We start from the raw sequence: 15,790 nt of genomic DNA on the forward strand, positions 1-15,790 counted from the left end.
AAGATAGGAGCTAGTTACATCATTAGGGAAGCATTTTATGTTGAAAATATTTTTCCTAAACTTCAAAAGTCTTTTGAAAGTCAGTGCCTTAAAACAGCTACAGGAATTGATGTGTACAAAACATAGAGGCAGTGGCAGAGATACTTGAATAAATTGTAGATGTGCCCTGCAATGAAATACTTGTAAACTTTATTGAGTAGACAGAAACAGATTATATATTACAGATCTGTGAAACACAAAAGGGTCTAGAAATTCAATCAGTGTACACCCAGTTTTGAAACATGGAATAGATGACTCGGAGTCCAAAATGGCACATCATGCCCATCCCCAGACCTAGATGTATTAGCTGCCATATAGAATCAGGCACCTCAGGACATATGTCAGATATAAAAAACAAAATAAAATAAGGGAGCTGTGCTGATTGGAGAACATTTTGGTGAATTTGGTCTGCCCCAGCACCTGACTCTCAATGTATCAGAAAATTAACTGAAAGGGAGATTCCTGAGTCCTGAGGTTGCAGATGTGAGCAGAGGGAAATTGAGCTGAGAGTTAGAACTCTTGTCTTGACGATACAGTTGAGGTCAATAAACATTGTTTAACATTGGAGCCAAGTCTTTGAAACTAAACTCTTGGAATTTATCTCCTGAGCCGCCACTTCCCACTAGCTGCACTTTCTGCCTCCCGGAGGAACGTTGGTCTCTCCTCATTAACACCTGCACAAGGGCCTCCAAAACTGAAAATTTGGGGCCCAACCATAGCTCTTTCTGTCATGTTCCCTCTTGCTGCTTGTAGCCATAATGTGCCTCCCCTTTGAGAGGTGCAGGCTATTCTTAGCAGCATCAGTAATTCCTGATTTTCCCCCTTCCCCTCCCCAAAGGGGTACACAGCCAATAAGCTACACAGGTAGTTCTGGTTGCCTAGCTGACTCATAATAAGCTGCCAATACTCTTAGTCTCTGCAACCACATGAACGCGTGGATATTCAAGTGTTGAATATCACCCCTCCGCCCATTTTAAGGCCTGATCATATTTCTAAGCCCAGAACTATTGATAGGCTTAGCCAATTCTATCATGCATCCTGGGAAGATAGCTGCTCAAGTTCTTGAAGGTCCTGGGTGGTATGTCTGTTACATAATCATACCAAAATAGTTAAAATAATCAATTCCATTAAACAAATATATAATCTATTGCTCAGTTAGTAAGCTAACTGCATAGTAACAGGTGTATACTGTTTTGTCCCTTAAGTCCATTATACCAGTCAATGAGAATGAGGCTGATCTCTGACCTAATTCCACATACCTGCATTTGTCCCATATCAATACCTTTAATTAACAAAAATCTTCCAATCTTAGATTTAAAATTAATAATTGATCTAGCACCAATTTGCCATTTATGCAAGAGTGCTCCAAACTTCTACCATCCTTTGTGAGTAGTGATTCCTAATGTCGCTGCTGAAAGGTTGGGCTTTAATTTTTGGATGATGCCCCCCCCAGTCCTGGACTTCTCAACCAGTGAAAATAGGTTCTTGTGATATTATCAATTCCCTTAATAAAAGATTTGATCAAATTGTAACCTTCAAAATTCCAGGGAATAAATCCTGAGTTTGTGTAATCATTTACAATTGAACCTTGAATTCCTAACTTAAAAACACATTTTCTGCTTATTTATTTAATAAGATGAGTTCCTAACAAATGAGCTAACATATATCTTGCTACAGCTGAGCTATTAAGATCAGTACAATTCCTTTTTCCTGTTTTCATGCAGTTTTTCTTCCTGTTGTGAATTGTTATTTAATCTAGTGAGACTACTGACCATAAATCTGCTTTTAATTATCTACTTTTGTACATTTGACCTAATCTAAACTAAGAAATTAGGTTACATGGGCACAACTCCAATTAAGAATCCTGGTACCTTCGTCACTAGGCACGCTGTCAATTAACTGTTAAGCTCATTAAGAAACCTAAATGAAATGGCCATTGCTGTAAGGGTCAGTTTCAGTTGAGTAGCTCAGTTGACTCTGTTTTGGACAGGCTTGTATGACTCACAGAATCACAGAGCAGAAGAGGCCCTTTGGCCCATCAAGTCTGCACCAACACGTGAGAAACACCTGACCTACCTACCTAACCCCATTTACCAGCACTTGGTCCATAGACTTGAATATTATGATGTGCCATGTGCTCATCCAGGTACTTTTTAAAGGATGTGAGGCAACCCGCCTCCACCACCCTCCCAGGCAGTGCATTCCAGACCGCCAGCACCCTCTGGGTAAAAATGTTTTTCCTCACATTCCCCCTAAACCTCCTGCCCCTCACCTTGAACTTATGCCCCCTTGTGACTGACCCTTCAATTAAGGGGAACAGCTGCTCCCTATCCACTCTGTCCATGCCCCTCATAATTTTGTACACCTCATTCAGGTCGCCCCTCAGTCTTCTCTGCTACAATGAAAACAACCCAAGTCTATCCAACATCTCTTCATAATTTAAACGTTTCATCCCAGGCAACATCCTGGTGCATTCCCTCTGCACCCCCTCCAGTTCAATCATATCCTTCCTATAATGTGGCAACCAGAACTGCACACAGTACTCCAGCTGTGGCCTCACCAAGGTTCTATACAACTCCAGCATGATCTCCCTACTTTTGTAATCTATGCCTCGATTGATAAAGGCAAGTGTCCCATATGCCTTTTTCACCACCCCACTAACATGCCCCTCTGCCTTCAGAGATCTATGGACACAGCTAAGATCCCTTTGTTCCTCAGAACTTCCTAGTGCCATGCCATTCATTGAATACTTCCTTGTCAAATTACTCCTTCCAAAGTGTATCACCTCACACTTTTCAGGGTTAAATTTTATCTGCCATTTATCTGCCCATTTGACCATCCCGTCTATATCTTCCTATAGCCCAAGACACTCAACCTCACTGTTAATCATCCGGCCAATCTTTGTGTCATCCGCAAACTTACTAATTCTACCCCCACGCAGTCATCTATGTTATTTATATAAATGACAAAGAAAAGAGGACCCAGCACAGATCCCTGTGGTACGCCACTGGACACTGGCTTCCAGTCACTAAAGTATCCTTCTGTCATCACCCTTTGCCTCCTACAACTAAGGCACCTTGAATCCACCTTATCAAATTCCCTTGTATCCCATGTGCCTTTGCCTTCTTTATAAGTCTCCTATGCGGGACCATGTCAAAGGCTTTGCCGAAATCCATATAAACTACATCAACTGCACTATCCTCATCTATACACCTGGTCACCTCCTCAAAAAATTCAATCAAATTTGTTAGGCATGGCCTCCCTCTGACAAAGCCATGCTGACTATCCCTGATCAAACCTTGCCTCTCCAAGTGGAGATAGATACTCTCCTTCAGAATTTTCTCCAATGGTTTCCCTACCACTGACGTGAGACTCACTGGCTTGTGGTTCCCTGGCTTATCTCTACAACCCTTCTTAAATAGTGGAACCACATTAGCTGTTCTCCAGTCCTCTGGCACCTCCCCCGTGGCCAGAGATGAATTAAAAATTTGGGTCGGAGCCCCTGCGATTTCCTCCCTTGCCTCCTTCAGCATTCTGGGACACAAATCATCCGGATCTGGAGATTTGTCCACTTTTAAGCCTGCCAACACCTCCAATACCTTACAAAAACAGAATGACCTGGAAAAACTCAGCAGGTCTGGCAGCATCGGCGGAGAAGAAAAGAGTTGACGTTTCTGTCGAAGGGTCATGAGGTCCGGTCCCTTCCCACCTACATCCGTGATTCCTTTGACACCTTACGTCACATCAACAATTTCCAGTTCCCTGGCCCCAACCGCTTCCTCTTCACCATGGACGTCCAATCCCTCTACACTTCAATCCCCCACCAGGATGGTCTGAGGGCCCTTAACTTCTTCCTCGAACGGAGGCCCGAACAATCCCCATCCTCCGCTACTCTCCTCCGTCTGGCTGAACTTGTTCTCACGCTGAACAATTTCTCCTTCAACTCCTCTCACTTCCTCCAAATAAAAGGTGTGGCTATGGGTATCCGCATGGGCCCCAGCTATGCCTGTCTCTTTATGGGGTATGTGGAACGTTCCTTGTTCCAGTCCTACTCCAGGCCCCTTCCACAACTCTTTCTCCGGTACATCGATGATTACTTCGGTGCTGCTTCATGCTCTCGTCGGGACTTGGAAAAATTTATTAATTTTGCTTCCAATCTCCACCCCTCCATCATTTTCACGTGGTCCATCTCTGACACTTCCCTTCCCTTCCTTGACCTCTCTGTCTCAATATCTGGTGATAGACTGTCCACCAATATCCATTACAAACCCACCGACTCCCACAGCTACCTCGACTACAGCTCCTCACACCCCGCTTCCTGTAAGGACTCCATCCCATTCTCTCAGTTCCTTTGCCTCCGTCGCATCTGTTCCGATGATGCTACCTTCAAAAACAGTTCCTCTGACATGTCCTCCTTCTTCCTTAACCGAGGTTTTCCACCCACGGTCGTTGACAGGGCCCTCAACCGTGTCCGGCCCATCTCCCGGGCATCCGCCCTCACGCCTTCTCCTCCCTCCCAGAAACATGATAGGGTCCCCCTTGTCCTCACTTATCACCCCACCAGCCTCCGCATTCAAAGAATCATCCTCCGCCATTTCCGCCAAATCCAGCATGATGCCACCACCAAACACATCTTCCCTTCACCCCCCTATCGGCATTCCATAGGGATTGCTCCCTCCGGGACACCCAGGTCCACTCCTCCATCACCCCCCCACTCCTCAACCCCCTCCTATGGCACCACCCCATGCCCACGCAAAAGATGGAACACCTGCCCCTTCACGTCCTCTCTCCTCACCGTCCAAGGGCCCAAACACTCCTTTCAAGTCAAGCAGCATTTCACTTGCATTTCCCCCAACTTAGTCTACTGCATTCGTTGCTCCCAATGTGGTCTCCTCTACATTGGAGAGACCAAACGTAAATTGGGGGACCGCTTTGCAGAACACCTGCGGTCTGTCCGCAAGAATGACCCAAACCTCCCTGTCGCTTGCCATTTTAACACTCCACCCTGCTCTCTTGCCCACACGTCTGTCCTTGGCTTGCTGCATTGTTCCAGTGAAGCCCAACGCAAACTGGAGGAACAACACCTCATCTTCCAACTAGGCACTTTACAGCCTTCCGGATTGAATATTGAATTCAACAACTTTAAGTTTTGAGCTCCCTCCTCCATCCCCACCCCCTTTCTGTTTCCCCCTTCCTTTTGTTTTTTTCCAATAAATTATATAGATTTTTCTTTTCCCACCTCTTTCCATTACTTTTAAATATTTTAAAATCTTTTATGCTCTCCCCACCCCCACTAGAGCTATACCTTGAGTGCCCTACCATCCATTCTTAATTAGCACATTCGTTTAGATAATATCACCAACTTTAACACCTATGTGTTCTTTTGTTCCATTGTTGGTGACATCTTTTGATGATCTGCTTCTATCACTGCTTGTTTGTCCCTACAACCACACCAACCCCCTCCACTTCTCTCTCTCTCTCTCTCTCGGCACCCCCCCACACCTTAAACCAGCTTATATTTCAACTCTTTCTTGGACTCGAACTCAACTTCTGTCGAAGGGTCATGAGGACTCGAAACGTCAACTCTTTTCTTCTCCGCCGATGCTGCCAGACCTGCTGAGTTTTTCCAGGTAATTCTGTTTTTGTTTTGGGTTTCCAGCATCCGCAGTTTTTTTGTTTTTACCTCCAATACCTTGTCACTCCCTAAATCAATTTGCTCAAGAACCTCGCAGTCTCTCTCCCCGAGTTTGATACCTTCATTCTTATTCTCTTGGGTGAAGACAGATGTGAAGTATTCATTCAACACTCTAGCAATGTCCTCTGGCTCCACCCATAGATTGCCCCCTTGGTCCCTTATGGGCCCTACCCTTTCCCTGGTTATCTTCTTCCCATTGATATACTTATAGAATATCTTGGGATTTTCCCTACTTTTACCAGTCAGAGCTTTCTCATATCCCCTCTTTGCTTTCCTAATTGCTTTCTTAAGCTCCACCCTGCACTGTCTATATTCCACTAATGCCTCTGCTGATTTGCTCCCCTTGTACCTGCTAAAAGCCTCTCTTTTCCTTCTCATCATAACCTAAATATCTCTGGTCATCCATGGTTCTCTGGGCTTGTTACTCCTTCCTATCACCCTAGAGGGAATATGTTGAGTCTGTATCCTCCCCATTTCCTTTTTGAACAACCCCCACTGTTCCTCTGTAGATTTTCCCACAAGTAACTTTTCCCAGTCTACCTTGGCCAGATCCTGCCTTATTTTACTAAAATCCACTCTCCCCCAATCCAAAATATTTTTTTACAACTTGTTGATTTCTTTGTCCATAACAATTACTAAAACCCCATCTGATCACAGTTGTTATAGAGTTGATTTTCCAGGCAACTTTTCTTGGTGGACAGGTTTAACTTTATTTACAAGACAGCAGCAACTCGATAACTAAAGAAGAACTCCCCCCGCCACCTTTGAGGTTCTCCATGCTGGTTTACAGAGGTCATGTGATCTTACAACACAGAATGATTCATAAAGCTACAGTCCTACGTTTATCAGAAGTATAATTACTACAACAGTGCTAAAGGTTTTCCTTATTAGTTCTGTTCAAACATACATAGCTTAAAAAAATTACAAGGAACCAGAAGTGAAGTACCCTACCTGAAGTCTTAGTATCTCTCATTCACTGAAAATAATTAATTGGCACATATTTAGGTTGGACTTTGTATCATTTATGCTTTACCTGTCTTCATATTCTGGATTTGAATGCTAGAACAATACTGTTCAGTATAGCCAAAAATATTACTCCATGGGTTATCTGATCCATACATTTAGAGTGATTGTTTCCCATTGCATGATTTGCTGCCAAAGCTGAAGACTGATAGGCTATTATTTTATGTCTTTTGTCAACTAGTTTATATTATATGAATATAGGAACATTGAAAATAGGAGCAGGAGTAGGCCATTCGGCCCTTCAAGCCTGCTCTGCCATTCATTATGATCATGGCTGATCATCCAACTCAATAGCCTGCTCCCGCTTTCTCCCTATATCCTTTGATCCATTTTGCCCCAAGAGCTATATCTAACTCCTTCTTGAAAACATACAATGTTCTGGCCTCAAGTACTTTCTGTATTAACGAATTCCACAGGTTCACCACTCTCTGGGTGAAGAAATTTCTCCTCATTTCAGTCCTAAATGGTCTACCCCATATCCTCAGACTGTGACTCCTGGTTCTGGACTCCCCCACCATCGGGAGCATCCTTCCTGCATTTACCCTGTCTAGTCTTGTTAGAATTTTACAGGTTTAAATGAGGTCTCCCCTCATTCTTCTGAACTTCAGCGAATATAATCCTAATTGACTCAGTCTCTCCTCATATGTCAGTCCCGCCATTCTAGGAATCAGTCTGGTAAACCTTCACTGCACTCCCTCAATAGCAAGAACAAACTTCCTCAGATAAGGAGACCAAAACGTCACACAATATCCCAGGTGTGGTCTCACCAAGGCCCTGTATAATTGCAGCAAGACATCCCTGCTCCTGTACTCGAATCCTCTCGCTATGAAGGCCAACATATCATTTGCATTCTTTACCACTTGCTGCACCTGCATGCTTACCTTCAGCGATTGGTGTACAAGGACCCCCAGGTCTTGTTGCACATTCACCTCTCTCAATTTATAGCCTTGCAGATAATAATCTGCCTTCTTGTTTTGCTACCAAAGTGGATAACCTCACATTTATTCACATTATTCTGCATCTGCCATGCATTTGTCCACTCAGTCAGCTTGTCCAAATCGCACTGAAGCATCTCTGCATCCTCCTCACAGCTCACCCTCCCACCCAGCTTTGTGTCATCTGCAAATTTGGAGATATTACATTTAGTTCCCTCATTTAAATCATTAATATATATTGTGAATAGCTGGGGTCCCAGCACTGATCCCTTCGGGACCCCGTTAGTCACTGATTGCCATTTGGAAAAGGACCCATTTATTCCTATTCTTCGTTATCTGTCTGCCAACTAGTTTTCTATCCATCTCAATATGCTACCCCCAATCCCATGCGCTTTAATTTTACATGCCATCTCTTATGTGGGACTTTGTCAAAGCCTTCTGAAAGTCTAAATAAATCACATCCAATTGCTCCCCCTTGTCAACTCTACTAGTTACATCCTCGAAAAATTCCAGTAGATTTGTCAAGCATGATTTCCCTTTCATAAATCCGTGCTGACTCTGTTCGATTCTGCCACTGTTTTCCAAGTGCTCAGCTATTAAATCTTTTATAATGGACACTAGAAATTTCTCCACTACTGACGTCAGGCTGACTGGTCTATAATTCCCTGTTTTCTCTCTACCTCCCTTTTTAAATAGTGGGGTTACATTAGCTACCCTCCAATCTGTAGGAATAGTCCCAGAGTCTATAGATTCTTGGAAGATGACCACAATGCATCCAATATTTCTAGCGCCACTTCCTTAAGTACTCTGGGATGTAGATTTTCCGGCTCTGGGAATTTATTGGCCTTAGATCCCATCAATTTCCCCAACACCATTTCCCTACTAATACTGATTTCTTTCAGTTCCTCTCTCTCACTAAACCCTGTGTTCCCCAACATTTCTGGCATGTTATTTGTGTCCTCCTTTGTGAAGACAGAACCAAAGTATGTATTTAGTTGGTTAGCCATTTCTTTGTTCTCCATTATAAATTCCCCTGTTTCTGACTGTAAAGGACCTACATTTGTCTTCACCAATCTTTTTCTCTTCACATACCTATAGAAACTTTTACAGTCAGTTTTTATGTTCCCTGTAAGCTTACTCTAGTACTCTATTTGCCCCTTCTTTATCAATCCCTTGGTCCTCCTTTGCTGAATTCTAAACTGCTCCCAATCCCCAGGTCTGTTGTGTTTTCTGGCCAATTTATATACCTCTTCCTTGCACCTAATACTATCTCTAATTTCTCTTGTAAGCCATGGTTTGGCCACCTTTCCTGTTTTACTTTTGCGCCAGACAGAAATAAACAGGATCCAATAGAGGGCACTGGTGAGAAGTGACTGAAGCATTCTGGGACAAGTCATCGCAGCCACCGCGACTCAGGAGGGAATCGAGGAGGACCCACTGTCAAAGAACGGAATAGTCCCAATCATTACATTGCTGTAGTGTTTCCATTCCTCCCTCCTCCTCAAACCTAAAAAAAAGAGAGGCAGTGTCTTCAGGAGTGCACCAGACCCGCGAGGGACACTCTTCTGAAAGTGGATTTTAACGAAAAAGCAGCTGATTGGTGAGTAATCCTGGGAGCAGACTCAGAGAGAGGAGCACCGGATCGGTGAGTATAAAGAAGAAGCATACTAAAGGGAGGATGAGGCAACCATGGCTGACAAGGGAAGTCAGGGACAGCATAAACGCTAAAGAGAAAGCATACAATGCAGCAAAGAGCAGTGGGAATCCAGGGGATTGGGAAGCCTACAAAGACCAATAGAGGAGAACTAAAAAAGAAATAAGGAGGGAGAAGATGAAGTATGAGGGTAAACTAGCCAGTAATATAAAAGAAGATTGCAAGAGTTTTTTTTAGATATATAAAGGGTAAGACAGGGGCAAAAGTGGATATTGGGCTGCTGGAAAATGACGTTGGAAAAGTAGTAGTGGGGAACAAAGAAATGGTGGAGGAACTGAATAGCGACTTTGCGTCAGTCTTCACAGTGGAAGACACGAGTGACATGCCCAAAGTTCAAGAGAGTCGGGGGGCAGAGGTGACTATGGTGGCCATTACCAAGGAGAAGGTGCTAGGAAAACTGAAAGGTCTGAAGGTGGATAAATCACCTGGACCAGATGGATTACACCCCAGGGTTCTGAAGGAGATAACTGAAGAGATAGTGGAGGTGTTAGTGGTGATCTTTCAGGAATCACTGGAGTCAGGGAGGGTCCCAGAGGATTGGAAAATTGCTAATGTAACTCCCCTGTTTAAGAAGGGGGTGAGGCAAAAGATGGGAAATTACAGGCCGATTAGCCTGACATCGGTCGTTGGTAAGATTTTAGAGTCCATTATTAAGGATGAGATTTCAGAATACTTGGAAGTGCATGGTAAAATCGGGCAAAGTCAGCATGGTTTCATCAAGGGGAGGTCATGCCTGACAAATCTGTTAGAATTCTTTGAGGAGGTAACGAGTAGGTTAGACAAAGGAGAGCCAATGCATGTTATCTACTTGGACTTCCAGAAGGCCTTTGACAAGGTGCCGCACAGGAGGCTACTCAGTAAGATAAGAGCCCATGGTGTTAGAGGCAAGCTTTTCGCATGGATAGAAGATTGGCTGTCTGGCAGGAGGCAGAGAGTGGGGATAAGGGGGTCCTTCTCAGGATGACGGCTGGTTTCTAGTGGAGTTCCGTAGTGGTCAGTGTTGGGACCACAACTTTTCACTTTATACATTAATGATCTAGGTAAAGGAACTGAGGGCATCCTGGCTAAGTTTGCAGATGATACAAAGATAGGTGGAGGGACAGGTAGTATTGAGGAGGCGGGGAGGCTGCAGAAGGATTTGGACAGGTTAGGAGAATGGGCAAAGAAGTGGAAGATGGAATACAGTGTGGGAAAGTGTGATATCCTGCACTTAGGTAGGAAGAATAGAGGCATGGACTATTTTCTAAATGGGGAGAGAATTCAGAAATCTGGAATGCAAAGGGAGTGCTAGTCCAGGATTCTCTTAAGGTTAACTTGCAGGTTGAGTCGGTAGTTAGGAAGGCAAATGCAATGTTGGCATTTATTTCGAGAGGACTAGAATATAAAAGCAGGGATGTGCTGCTGAGGCTTTATAAGGCTCTGGTCAGACCACATTTACAATATTGTGAGCAATTTTGGGCCCCATATCTCAGGAAGGATGTTCTGGCCCTGGAGAGAGTCTAGAGGAGGTTCACAAGAATGAACCCAGGAATGAAAGGCTTAACATATGAGGAATGTTTGAGGACTCTGGGTCTATTCTCGATGGAGTTTAGAAGGATGAGGGGGGAATCTGATTGAAACTTACAGAATACTGAAAGGCCTGGAAACAGTGGACGTGGGAAAATGTTTCCATTAGTAGGAGAGACTAGGACCCGAGGGCACAGCCTCAAAGTAAAGGGGAGACCTTTTAGAACAGAGATGAGGAGAAACCTCTTTAGCCAGTGAGTGGTGAATCTATGGAATTTATTGCAGCAGAAGTCTGTGGAGGCCAAGTCATTGAGTGTATTTAAGACCGAAATAGATAGGTTCTTGATTGGTAAGGGGATCAAAGATTACAGGGAGAAGGCGGGAGAATGGGGTTGAGAAACTTATCAGCCTTGGTTGAATGGCGGAGCAGAGTCGATGGGCCGATGGCCTAATTTCTGCTCCCATGTCTTATGGTCTTATGGTTTTAAACAATTGTTGCAGTTCACCCATGTGCTCTTTGAATGTTTGCCATTGCCTATCCACCATCATCCCTTTAAGTAATGTTTCCCAATCCATCACTGCCAACTCACGCCTCATACCATTGTAGTTTCCTGTATTAAGATTCAGGACCCTAGTCTCAGAATCAACTACATCACTCTCCATCTTGATAAAGAATTCTTTCATATTATGTTTGCTCATCTCCAAGGGGCGTTGCACAACTAGATTGCCAATTATTCCTTTCTCATTAAACAATACCCAGTCTACGATGGCTTTTTCTCTAGTTGGTTCCTCAAAGTATTTGTCCAGAACACCATCCCGTATACACTCCAGGAATTCCTCCACTGCGGTATTGTTACTAATTTGATTTGCCCAATCTATATGCAGATTAAAGTCACCCATAATTACAGATATTCCTTTATTGCATGCATCTCTAATTTCCTGTTATATGCCATTCCCAACATTACCATTACAGTTTGGGGGTCTATATACATCCCCACTAAAATTTGTTGTCCCTTAATGTTTCTCAGCTCTACCCATACAGATTCCACATCATCGGAGCTAATATCTTTCCTCACTATTGCGTTAATTTCATCTTTAACCAGCAATGCAACTTCACTGCTTTTTCCTTTTTGTCTGTCCTTCCTAAATACTGAATATCCCTGGATGTTCAGTTCCCATCCCTGGTCACCCTGCAGCCATGTCCCTGTAATCCTGACTATACCTTACCTGTTTACATCAATTTGTGCGGTTAATTCATCCACTTTATTGCCTTAGGGCTTGTCTTTTTAACATTACTTGTCCTGTTCCCACTATTTTTCACTGAAGCCATGTTTGATTCTTGCCCTTGATTTCTCTGCCTATCACTTTTCTTACTCACCTTTCTGTCTTTTGTTCTTGTCCTTGATTCCCCCTCCTCTGACTCCTTGCATAGGTTCCCAACCGCCTGCCATTTTAGTTTAAACCGTCCCCAACCACTCTAGCAAATGTTCCCCCTAGGACATCAGTTCCGGTCCTGCCCAGGTGTAACCCGCCCAGTTTGTACAGGTCCCAACTCCCCAAAACTGGTCCCAATGTCCCAGGAATCTGAAACCCTCCCCCTCACACCATCTCTTCAGCCACATATCCATCTGATATATCTTGCTATTTCTACCCTGTCTACCACGTGGCACTGGTAGTAATCCTGAGATCACTACCTTTGAGGTCCTACTTTTCAACTTACTTCCTAACTCCCTATGTTCTGCTTTTAGGACCTCATCCATTTTTTTACCTATATCGTTTGTACCAATTTGTACCGTGACCACTGGCTGTTCGCCCTCCCCTTTCAGAATGTCCTGTAGCTGGTCTGAGACATCCTTGACCCTAACACCAGGGAGGCAACTACCATCCCAGAGTCTTGTTTGCGGCCACAGAAATGCCTATCTATTCCCTTTACAAATGAATCTCCTATAATTATTTCATTCCCACACTTTTTACTCTTCCCCTGTGCAGCAGAGTCAACCGTGGTGCAATGCCTGCTTTCCCCTGAGAGGCCAATGCCCCCAACAGTATCCAAAGTGGTATGTCTCTATTGCAGGGGGACAGCCACAGGAGATTCCTGCACTGCCTGCCTAGTCCGCTTGCTCTTCCTTGTGGTCACCCATTCCCTTCCTGCCTGTGGTGTGACCACCTCTCTATACTTGCTATCCATGATATTCTCCGTCTCGTGGATGCTCCACAGTGTCCCCAGCCACCACTCCAGCTCCAAAACCCGGGCTTCCAGGAGCTGCACACATGCTGGCCGCAGGTGCTGTAAATGTTCCCTGCTTCCCACATAGAGCAGGAGGAGCACACCATGGCTTTGAGCTCTCCTGCCATGACTTACCCCTTTAAATAAAATGAAACCTTTTGGAAGATACTTAATATCAAATAATATCAATTACTGTAGGGCCCTTCTTCTCTGCTCCTCTTTGTTACAGAACATAGCCCTTACAAACGATGAACCACAAAATAAGACCTTAAAAACTATAAGCGATAAAAGTAGTAAATACTTACCCGACCGTACTTACGGTACTCAAAGGATCACCTCGCTCCCCTCTCACCGAACTCTCTCAGCCACCAAATTCCAACTTAAGCGCTCTACTGCAGCCCAGAGCAGCACTCCGGTGCAGACCAATACATCACATCCCATCTACTACTTCATTGTATGATGATGGAGTTAAACCTCATTTAATTAAGTGATCTGTGAATCCAATTTCTTTGCTTCTATTGTGCTAGTTATACCGACATCTTGCCAGTAGCATTTGTGTTCTCGCTAAACAGTGTAGTAATGGAAAGAATTTTGGCAGGAGAATATCTTGAGAAAAATCAAGCTGAAAAATGGTATTCGGATCTTTGGAGTACATCATCTTGGTTCTGTTGGCAGCAACCTTGCCCGGGGTCATGGAACTCTAGGTACCCGCTCTCTGCTAATGTTTGAGCTCATAATCTAACGGATACCCCAGTACAGTGCTGAAGGACTTCTCTTATTGTAGGTGCAATTTATTGGATGAGAAACCAAGCTAACAACCATTTTCATGTTCAGATGGATGCAAAGATATCCCATGGTACTCTTCAGAGAAGCATTGGAAATTCAATAACTCCTCTGCCAACATCCTAATACAACAAAAACAGCATTCAAAGAAATAAATTAGCTCCTCGTTAAATTTGCTCTTGTAGAATAGTTGCCACATTACGACTTTATAAAAATAATTTTTCGCATATTTTAAAATTTTTTTTGTAATAAGACCTCATGTAAATGTTGATTTTTCTCAAGACATTCTCCTGCCAAAATTCTTTCCACTACTATACTGCTTAGAGAGAAGACAAATGCTACTGGCAAGATGTCGGTACAACTAGCACAATAGAAGCAAAGAAATTGGATTCATATATCATTTAATTAAACAAGGTTTAACTCCATCATCGTACAATGAAATAGTAGATGGGTTGTGATGTATTGTATATATCCATATAATATAAACTAGTTGACAAAAGGCATAAAATTATAGCTCATGCAAATGCATGGAGGGGAGGCACTGGCTTAGCGGTATTGTCACTGGACTAGAAATCCAGAGACCCAGGGTAATGCTCTGGGGACCTGGGTTCAAATCCTGCCATGGCAGTGGGTGGAATTTGAGTTCAATAAATATATGGAATTTAAAGTCTAACGATGACCATGAAACCATTGATTGTTGTAAAACCCCATCTGTTTCACTGATGCCCTTTAGGGAAGGAAATTTGTCATCCTCACCTGATCTGCCTGACATGTGACTCCAGACCTATAGCCTAGCAAGCCACTCAGCGGTAACAAACCGGAAACAACAACAGCAATCTCAACCGCACTCCGGACCACATGAGGACTCATGGCATCAGGTCAAACATGGGCAAGGAAACCTCCTGCTGATTACCACATACCATCATCCCTCAGCCAATGAATCAGTGCTCCTCCATGTTGAACATCACTTGGAGAAAGCATTGAGGGTGGCATGTGCACAGAATATACTCTGGGTGGGGGACTACAATGTCCATCACCAAGTGGCTCAGTCACACCATGACGGCTGAGTCCTAAATGATATAGCTGCTACATTGGGTCTGTGGCAGGTGGTGAGGAAAAAACATACTTGACCTCATTCTCACCAACCTACCTGCATCTGTCCATGACAGGTCATAGGAGTGACCACTGCACAGTCATTGTGGAGACGAAGTCCTGCCTTCACAGTGAGGATGCCCTCCATTGTGTTGTGTGGCATTACCATCATGCTAAATGGAATAGATTTCGAACAGATCTAGCAACTTAAGACTGGGCATCCATGAGGCACTGTGGACCATTAGCAGCAGCAGAATTGTACTCAAATACAATTTGTAACCTCATGGCCTGGCATATGCCCCACTCTACCATTTCTATCAAGCCAGTGGATCAACCCTGGTTCAATGAAGAGTGCTGGAAGGCATGCCAGGAGCTTCACCAGGCATCCCTAAAAATGAGGTGTCAACCTGGTGAAGCTATAACACAGGACTACTTGCATGCCAAACAGCATAAGCAGTAAGTGATCCCACAACCAACGGATCAGATCTAAGGCCTGCCACATCCAGTCGTGAATGGTGGTGGACAATTAAACAACACACTGGAGGAGGACGGTCCACAAATATCTTCACTCTCAATGATGGAGGAGCCCAGAACAGCCGTGCAAATGGTAAGGCTGAAGCATTCGCAACAACCCTCAGCCAGAAATTCTGAGTGGATGATCCATTTCAGCCTCCTCCGGAAGTCACCAGCATCACAGATGCCAGTTTTCAGCCAGTTTGATTCACTCCACGTGATACCAAGAAACGGCTGAAGCACTGGATACTGCAAAGGCTATG

This window comes from Carcharodon carcharias, chromosome 3, assembly GCF_017639515.1.
Source record: "Carcharodon carcharias isolate sCarCar2 chromosome 3, sCarCar2.pri, whole genome shotgun sequence".
NCBI classification, from domain to species: Eukaryota; Metazoa; Chordata; class Chondrichthyes; order Lamniformes; family Lamnidae; genus Carcharodon; species Carcharodon carcharias.